General features: G+C 36.8%; 1 protein-coding gene across 2 annotated transcripts in view; it reads right to left on the reverse strand.

Moving 5' to 3' along the window:
- Positions 1-9741, reverse strand: part of cdh22 (cadherin 22) — a 159229-nt gene extending 149488 nt beyond the window's left edge. For both annotated transcript variants that reach the window (XM_008409225.2, XM_008409223.2), the window contains exon 1: positions 9475-9741. The gene's annotated coding sequence lies outside the window, so the exon portion shown is untranslated. The remainder of the gene's footprint in view (positions 1-9474) is intronic.
- Positions 9742-10092: the final 351 nt, after the last annotated feature.

The raw sequence follows: 10092 nt of genomic DNA on the forward strand, positions 1-10092 counted from the left end.
ATGACAGCGCATCTGCTAAACATCCTAAAACATCTTTAACAGCCACGCCATTCATGCTGTAAATGGCAGGATGAGCAACAAACATGTGACTCACCCGCAGTGGGATGCCTTCTGTAAGAGAACAATGGCAGGACTGATGTTGCAGAATAGATTTGAGGTGCGTAGTCATACAGAGCAGTATCAATTCAGCTACAGTGACGTCTTTGTAGTCTGGATGGGTTTTTGTTTTGGTAGCTTTTGACATTTTGAACTTACATTTGCAGAATGAAAATGCTAGGAGACACTYGACACTATTTTGATTAAACTAGTAAACAAACAAGAGCTCAAAAAGGAGCATTGTCTTTCAATTTTTCTTGTTAGTAATTGAGTAGTCAAATGCGTCTGTGGTGCAGGGAAATTGGTGTAAGAGGGATGGAGTCACATTTTTTTTGAGACAATGAACGAGATGACTCAGCATAATTCAATAACGCATATAGAAGTGGCAACTTTCACTTCCCCTTCTGCCGTTGCCAAACTACAGGTCGCTCTGCAATTCTATAACAGCGCAGAAAAAAACAATCAAAAAAAACATTATCGTTCACAACATCTTCTGTTCCAAGATTACCCTGGTTGAAATTAAACTAAAGAAATCCAGCTCAATGGGAGAAACCCGAAACGTATCCATGAAGGGATTTTAGAATCGAGCAGAATTGTGTAGGAAGGAAATAGTGAGGATAAGACCACCCGCTGCTCATCATCTCTTGAATGATCTTGTTTTAGAGGTAATATTGAAGAGCAACGCTATCATAAATTGGTATTTTTTCCCATTCATCTGATGCATTACTACTTCTACTGAGGGTCAGATTGTGCCGAAGCTCATCTAAGCACAGACTGCAGGCTGCAGCAGAAGAAGGAAAAATATCTTTGATGAGTTGCCAGTTCACTGTTTGATCGACAGACAGACATTACTATTAATATTCATATCAGTGGACAGTCTGCTCTGTCTAATCAGCCCAAAAAGCAAATTAACAACAATTTTAACAACAAAGAAGCAATGTCTCACCTTGCGTGTTGCATGAATTCCAATTACATGCAAATGCCCGTTTTTCCTTCTTCATACAACCATGATACAGTTATAACTACAAAAATGTTTTATGTCTCTTTCTGAAAAGAATTCCTCTTTTAAGTCACTGAACCAAGTAAACTCATCAAATAAGCAGTTGCGATTTAAATTTGTATGGTCTAGTTAGCAGGCCATCTGAAGTATAGAATGCTTTCAATTAGGGCTGCACCTGAATCACTCAAAGTCTTTAAAACTGACAACCCATCATAAATCTAATTCCAAAGACACTCATCAATGAGTATCTATGGTCTAAAAGAAGGTCGCCTTAAACTGCTTGCACATAATAGGAGATGAGGCACAAGCTTAAAAAAACATGACATTCCCTGTCAAACTGAATAAAACTCATATGTACTGATATTGCAGTCACTTGCTGAACAAATGAGAAACTGAACTAGTATTGAGTATACTGTTTACTTATTAAAATGATCTTGGCTGCCTGCATTCACACTGGCTGCATGAATAAATCTGAGAACTGCAAACAAAACGTTACAAAAACTTACTATTCTCCATATCTCTTCTAATCCTTTGTTYAGTTTAATCTCAGCTATATATATGTTCCYRTGTATTCATGCATGTGCGCATGAAAGCGTATATGTGTAGTGAGTCACTGCATTAGTGTGTCTCAATTCATATCAAATATATCAACCTCAAAACGTGGATGACTCCCTACCTTGGCAGCCTTCATCCCTCTAAATCCGACATTGATGCAGAAATACACCACCGCATCAACTCTGCCAGTGGGGTTATGCCAGACTCAGAGGAAGAGTCTTTGTGAACCGTGACATCCAGGTGAAAAACTGCCTGTTTACAAAGCAGTTGTTCTTCGCACTCCAGCGCAGGAGGTACAAACATAGGCTGGCAGAGGAAGAATGAATGTAGATTGTGTACATATGGATTCCATCATAAGAGATAAAACTGATGTCTCTAGGAGAACACGCATCTTAAAACCACCCTCAAAGAACAGGTTACTAAATAACTTTCAACAATTATTGGCAATATTCTGTAGATTAAGGGCAAGGTGTTCACTCCACTTTCTGACAGGTTTTGCTTTCATAATTCCCATTGGAATATACAAGACAGAGGTCATTTACTCTTACTATCATGCAATAAGAAAGGGAAGTCATTTCCATGAGAACACACATCTATAGGCCTGCATAATAGTCTTTTATCTTCCTTCCAAAAACAACAATTTTATTTAGAATGCATGCATACTTGAAAGCATGTTTTTTGTTGCTTTGTTCTTGTTTTGTCTGAATTCTCAGCTCAATTGTGCTCCATTGGCTTCAAATGGCTTTAGAGAATGTTCCCATATCAACAGATTTTACTTCATCAAATGGACAGATGGACTCAGCAGCTGTCTGTATGTTGTTAGTGTTCCTTCTCTCCTCTTGTTGCTTATTTCTTCCTACTTTTTCTGGACTGGGGATTTTGCTACACTACAGGACTTGTCGGGTGGAAAAGTCTAACAAGAGCTGCTTGGCCTTTCTGACAACAAGACTTTGACACTGTTTCCAAATGAAAAAATAATAATGAAGGCATTGAGTTGATAAGCCATATCTATACAAACAAAGGGGAGTTTATTGGTGGCAAAGTGGCCCTCAGTTTCCCAAAAATGTGAATTGGACAAGACCTATTTGAAGTGCAAGTTTTCTACAACAGAAAAATACTGTTTATTGCAAAAAAATGTATCGCCTTTTTAAAAAAAAAAAAATCAAATTTCAAATAATTGTATATTTAAAGCCTTCAGAGCAAACGCTTATTTTACAAAAATACCTATTATGTAAACTATATTTAGTGAAGACTTCTATTTTTCATTTAACAAAGCCATGTTTTCTTCTCTCTAATTTTTTTGCTCTGAACATATACATACATTTTATATATATATATATTTCAAACATGGCATGATACAACTGCAATGTTACATTTTTTATTGGGATTCGTGTGATAAACCAATGCAGAGTAGTGCATAATTATGAAAAAGCAGTAGATTTTTACAATAATTAAGAGATAAAAATGTGAACAATTGTGAAAGTACCCTCCTACCAAATAACAAAATAGAGTCCACCTGTGTGTAATTTGATTTACACTGTGATTAGAGCTGCTTTGTATGATTACATTAGTGAACATGCAGCACCATAAAGACCAGGCGGGTAAATGATGAAATAGGTGGAGAGGTTCCAATATCCCAAATGGCCAAAACGAGTTTTCTTTGCAGGATGCCTGGACTCAACCCTACGAGAGAAGGTGAGTCATTTAGGAGTTGGTCAGATTAGAGCCCATGCTTCTCCCCATCAAGAGGAGCCAGTTGCAGTTGATGGAGTTTACCATAAAATCACAGCTGCAACCACAGCTGCTGGTATTTTATCGTAAATTAGACACTTTTTTTTTACAGTCTCCTGAACACCTCCCTAGTGAGTAGAAAACTAATAATATAGTGTACATAGCAATGAACACAACATCTCTACTGTAAAATACGGTGGCGGCATCATGCTATGGGGTTGTTTTGTTTYGGAGGAAAAGAGAAACTGGCTAGAGTGCATTGAAAATGAGTGAAGATACATGGCCATGAAGGAAAAAAACTTGACTTGTTAGAGGCAAAGTTTGGGTATTGGGGTGGAGGTTCAGTCCATCTAGTTGATGTCCTTCTTGCAAAACAAACCGCCATAGTTACAAAAGAATAGCTTAGATCAAAACACAATCATGGGGTTGTGTCTTGTTTGAGAATTGCCAAGTAAACATAAATCCAATTGAAAATATGTGGCAAGACTTAAAATATTATGTACACAGACACTTTGCATCCACTCTAGCAGAATTTCAGCTACTTTACAAAGAATAAGTCGACTTTTCAATATCTAAATGTGTGGTAGACATACGACAGTAGGACTGCATCAATAACTGCAGCAAAAGGTGATTCTACAAAGTATTGATTCCAAGGGATGAATACAAAAATACACCACATTCCAAAATTCTATCAGTAAAAAAAGTCCATCTCTGCTTCATATTCCTTATACTTTACAATTTTATGCTACTTTATATCTGACTAGCCCATTCCTTCAAAGGGAACTGTGATAACAATGTCTAAAAATGCTGTTTAATCTAAAAAGGCAAAAAATAAAAATAAAAAACTGCATGTTTTTGAACAAAGATACTGGCAAATTGTTTTATCAAAGAATTGCCTGAAACCTTCACCTTGAAATAAGCACAAACAGGGCTGAAAAATCAACCATGGAGTTTGTCCACCACCTTGATCTCTCTGTCTCCTCCCACCTGGTGATTCTATCATAAAGCTCCAGTACTAATACGGTTGATGCAGTTTCTGCCCTTAGGTGGTAATAAAGTGACTATAGGGGCCGATCATTTCTGACCGCCGACATGACAGCAGGTGTGAGGTGTGAGGAGTGTGACAGCGAAAATGTGTATTTAYGTGTGTTTCTGAGACAGAGAGGAAGAGATGGGAAGAGTATGATAAGCATGAGAATGAACTAGTCGCCTCACCACAAATCCAGATCAATTAGYTGGCCTAATCGCTCCCCTCGCGGTTAGCCGTAAAAATCTCTCAGGTCTGCCCTTCTCACATTTCATCTTTACTGSCATACCTCTGTAATCTATCAACCCTCTTTCTCTTTCCAGCTTGTGTCATTTCTTCTCTCTTTTCTTCTCTGCTCCGGGATCCGTCCAAGTCATCTCTCCTTTAACACTACATTTATGCGCCAGCCTGGTAAACGGTAATCAATGTCTCACAACGGTGCACTGTTTCATCTAAACGATTTCTCACGGAGGCTGTGCGTGAATGTGTATATGTGTATGACGAAGAGAGGGCAAGCAAAGAAATATAGGCAGACAGGATAAAAACAACAAAAAGGGAGAGATATGCTTTTTTTTTACAGTGCTCTCCCAAGCTTTTTTTATGCATGTAAACTTTTATGTTTTGCATTTATGAGAAGTGAAGATTAAAAAATGTGAAGAAGAAAAAAAAATGCTCGCCTGGATTTGGCACCAACTCCAAAAATCCCACAGTAATGCGTTTGCTTTAGGTACATAAATCACAATCAGCCCGGACTGCCATCTGGGTTACTGCTACATGGCCCTTGTAATGTACATGCTATTTAGTCCACCACATGAATAAACGAGGAGGGCGGTAGGCAAAGCAGATACATACATAAAATACATTAAAAGACAGGGTAAAGAAAGCACCTTTTGTAAGGGAATTTGGTCTGTGAATTTCTGAATCAGCTAATGGCTTAAAGGTCATGCTGATCCAACAAGCAGTCCACTGACAGGTCATTGGATTCAGTGATTATCCTACAACATTGCAATGTTCGCTTGAAAATATTGAGTCATCAAGTGGATGTAACATTGACATGCTCCACTCACATTTTTTTTTTTGTTCTTGTTGCAGACAAAGCATTTTCTCACAGACATAGAAACAGTGAAGTCACCCTAAAACTTTTAGTTGTCTAGCAGTAAAATGATTCTGTGAGATGAGCCACAAGAAACGTGGACAATGGACTCCTCATTACCACAACAAATTTTGAATTATATGATTTTAAAGCTGTGGTGTTGGTAGACCATGGAAGTCTGTGCTCTGATGCAGGAAATGTTTTGTTACACCTCACAAAGTAGTTTGTGTTAGTATAGTTGAATATTGTACGAGTGAATAATAAATATTTAAAGATCTGTGGAATGTAAGGCCTCGATCATGAAATCACTATTCATATAAAGTCCAGATAAAAGTTAGTTTGACAGAGACAAGATTTAGAACTGTTAATATGCCAGCATGCTAGAAAAATTCGATAATAGTCCAGACGTGTGGCTTGCAAACATTAGCAATTTTGATATGGGTGATATAGCTTACTGTCCTACATGCCATTCCATCAGGGAGCAGTTTGATAATCAAATAAGAGTAAATAAATTGTTAACTGGTTAGTTGTGCGTTACATAAATGTTAACACCTATGTTGTTAACAGCACAGTATAGTATAGTATAGTATAGTATAGTATAGTATAGTATAGTATAGTATAGTATAGTATAGTATAGTATAGTATAGTATAGTATAGTATAGTATNAGTATAGTATAGTATAGTATAGTATAGTATAGTATAGTATAGTATAGTATAGTATAGTATAGTATAGTATAGTATAGTATAGTATAGTATAGTATAGTTCTTGCAAGATTATGATGAGAGTTTGTATCTGAGTCATAGATTCATTTTGAAATAAATTAGGGAAATTGGGCTGCATTTGATCACATCGGTATGCAAAACTGACGGAGGAGGAGAGATGGGGAAGTTTGTAACAATGAAAAGAAAAACAATGGCAAAGGCCAGTAAAGCAAGTGTTGGTAGGCAACAGAAGAAAAAAAACAAACAAAAAAAAAACTAGAAATACAGCAAAGCCTACATGGCCCTTAGGTTTACCATCAGAACAAAATGTTGTACTTCTCATCTCTTGAACCGTGCTGATAAGTTGAAACATAAGCAATATTGGTGAAATTCTTTTGCACAAAAGGTAATGTATTTTTGAAAAAAGACTATGCTTATGAATTCGACAAGTAACTAATGCTCAGTTGACAAGTAACTAATGCTCAGTTACATAAATGTCACTTGATTTAATCTAAAAAATGAATATCCCAGTAAAATCTTTGCACTTTCTCTGTTTTGCGAATGACAGACAAAGTAGTCTGGATTAATGTTATAAATTGGGTTAATAAATTGGAATTTGAAATAGTTTGACTAAAACAAAATGAGTTGCAACAACTTTTAACGTAATTAGTTGGAGTGCATTTTATTATTGTATTTTGAAAATAAGTTGATTTTACGCAGACAGTAATGGTTTGTACTAGAGATGCACCAATCCGATATTAATGTCTGTATCGGCACCAATATTGATCAGGTTACGGTGACAATGTGACCAATCCTTAAGGACAGATCTATTCAAAGAGTAGCAATGGAACATGTTCACAAGTTATTTGATTCTTTTRAACGGCTCTTTGCCGTGAATGAATCAAAAATAAATACAACTGATAGAAATGGTGTATTGTTTTTAGATTTCACGGTGCAGAAGAGATTTTGTTTCTGTATTTTGCAATATTAATTCTCCTTCCCTTGTCCTAGTTTATAATTTATTTTACATTTAACATTCCTAAGTGCACTTTCTRGACCATTTGACAGAAGGTGTGTTGCAGTTTATTTTTGCATATTTGACCAAGGCAGTTAACCTATTGTTTTTGTTTCTTTATAATTATTTTGCATTGACTGTTATACTCCAAATTGAACTGACTGAACAAAGTGCTGTTTTTACATGTTTGAACTAGCTTGTGAAGCTATTGGTGTATTTAAGTGTGCGGTGCAGAGTTCTCAAATAAATTTGCTATTCAGTACKTTTATGTCYGTGTTTAAGAAAAAATAAATATTTTACGCCAATTCAGCACTATTTTTTCTGTATCAGCTGATGCTAAGTCTCAGTTATCTGTATTTTTTATCAGAAGTGGGAAAAAAAGTAGATTGGTGCATCCATAGTTTCTACAAATAAATAAATATTATAAGGTTTCAATTAAGAACCATTGCTCCAGAGCATGTGAAAAACACTGAAGATGTTGTGTTCCTTTAAAGTATTTCAAAAAGAAGTTTATTTTATTTCACAATGTACACTCTGGATATTTATTTTGTTATCCAGATTCAATAAAGTTCACAGTCCTCACCAAGATTTTTTTTTCTACTTGATGGATTCCTGGAAAGACGTGTGTATTTGGAGAATACAGCGTTGATGGGCTGCTGAGGACCATTGATGGGCTGCTGCGATATCACACATTTTTATCACTTCTTCCACACACCAATTAGCTCAAGGTAAGTGATAAACAGATATGCGCAAGATCTCGTGAACACCGACAAGTCAAACCCCAACCGTTACAGTCAGTTACAAGGGGATACTTTTATGGAGAATAAAGTTAAGAACTAATATAATACCCCCAGCTAAGGTTACTGAGAAATATGCAAGCTCCAAGTGTACTGTAATCCCACATTGGCAAATTTATTGAAACCAAAGAAAGWTGCAGYGGTGGCATACGGATTATTATTKCTTCAGAAATGCACAAAGATATTCTCTTTTTCCTCAGACCAAATATCAACCTGAGATGAAAATTAGTTGTTCCGTCATCCAATTTCAAAGAATGCAGGGTGAAGAGAAAGCAGTCCACAACACATTTAAGGAATGCATATACATATAGTCAGTTAAACAGAAAAAGCTGCAATCCATCATCATGAAATGTTTTTAAAAATTCCTAAAAGAAATGTACATTTTAGTGATTCCAGAAACAAGAAAGAAGCTGCTCCTCGTGGTAATTTGATGTACGAATATCCATTAGTCCCATTTGAGTAAATGGTAATGGTAATGTGAATAAAAAAAGAAGGAAACGGGCAACAACATGTAGTCCCTGTTTTGTATTAAAAAAAATTATTGTATCCATAAATCGAATCATTACAAGACATTCATTATGTTTTAACGCAAGTCCATCACACTATCTTACGATGACACTGTCTGCTTTTATGTCAGGATCTATTTAACTGCATGGCCTCAGAGCACAGTGGCACACATCCAACTTCCCCAAACGCATCCTGTTGGCGCATCAAGTGGCTGCAGTCTTTAGAAAGCAGCTTTACCGAGCAGAAGGCGCGTCTCTTCGTCTCACTACAATTTTCCTCAGGAAAATAAAATATATATATGTATATATAAAATAAATAAAATACTGTTTTTGTGTAGTTCCATCCTGCACAGGTACAAAAACCTGAGAATTTCAAATGCAACTAACGATTGTTTTTTTTTTGTTTTGTTTTTTTCAAAAGTTATTGAGGCTAAAATTTGAGATGAACACGCAGATTTGCTTCTAGAACTAGTAGGAAAATGTTATAAAATATGCCTTTCATATTTATGAATGAACACATGAACAGTCATGGAATAACAAGGATAAGTCATCGGAGAGCATTTCCTGCTTTAATACAAGAGGTCATTTATCGCTTAAATTATGCGCAGCGCTCATTACAGAACTAACCAAACGTTAAATGAGTTACAAGTGGCAACAAGTTAGCGGGTGTAGCTCTTCAGCCATGAAAAAAAAAAAAGATGTTAAGGACTCGATATGATGCCAAAGGTTTCATCCTACCGCACAGGTTCAACTATCAGCACACAAAAACCGAGAAAAATAATGCAACCCTTTTCTATTTTCAAAATATTATGTTATTTTCTTTTTTTTTTCCGCTGCAGAAATGCAACAAATCAGCACCGAAAAGCACGGTTCAAGTCCATATGTGGGCTACAAGAGCATGCCAACACGCTGTGAACTTTATCATTTAATTTCAGCATCCTAAAACTCTTACCTTTGATGCGTTGTGGAGGAGAAACAAACGCTTCTTGACTTGACGCTCTGCAGCGGGACGGAAGTGATCGGTATTTAACTTCTCGCTCCTCTCAGGCATCCAACCTATGCGACTCCACGGGAGATGGGAATAAGACGGACAGGCAGTTCTGTGCGCCCTGTCTGCCACCGCGCAGCTCATCTGGAGTCTCCGCTCCTAGAAGCGCAGGGTGAAAAGAACTGGGGGAAAAAGACCTGCTGTCGGCACGACGCGGCGTGGAAAGCCCCTGGTGGTGGTGGAAGGAAGCAACAAATGAGATGGACGAGAGAGAAGAAAAGCAAAGAGGTGGGGTGAAGAGGRGAATCATCAGAACCATTACATATAGGATAAATAGCAAGGAAAGAACATTTTGTTTARTCCATCATGGAGATGTTTGATAAATCGCGTCTTCTTTCACCTACCTTTAAAAAAATGTTTTTTCTTCTAAAAAAAACCCCCAAAAAACAAGATTTGTGGAAATGATCCTGATGAATTTGCTATATTGTTATGGAAGCTTTGCACTGTGTGCTTTTCGTTAGGGCACACAGAGATCAGAATTATAGGTGTTCTTGTCCAGTCAGTAAAAACAAAGTCCAAACA

Source organism: Poecilia reticulata, linkage group LG5 (assembly GCF_000633615.1).
Source record: "Poecilia reticulata strain Guanapo linkage group LG5, Guppy_female_1.0+MT, whole genome shotgun sequence".
Taxonomy (NCBI): Eukaryota; Metazoa; Chordata; class Actinopteri; order Cyprinodontiformes; family Poeciliidae; genus Poecilia; species Poecilia reticulata.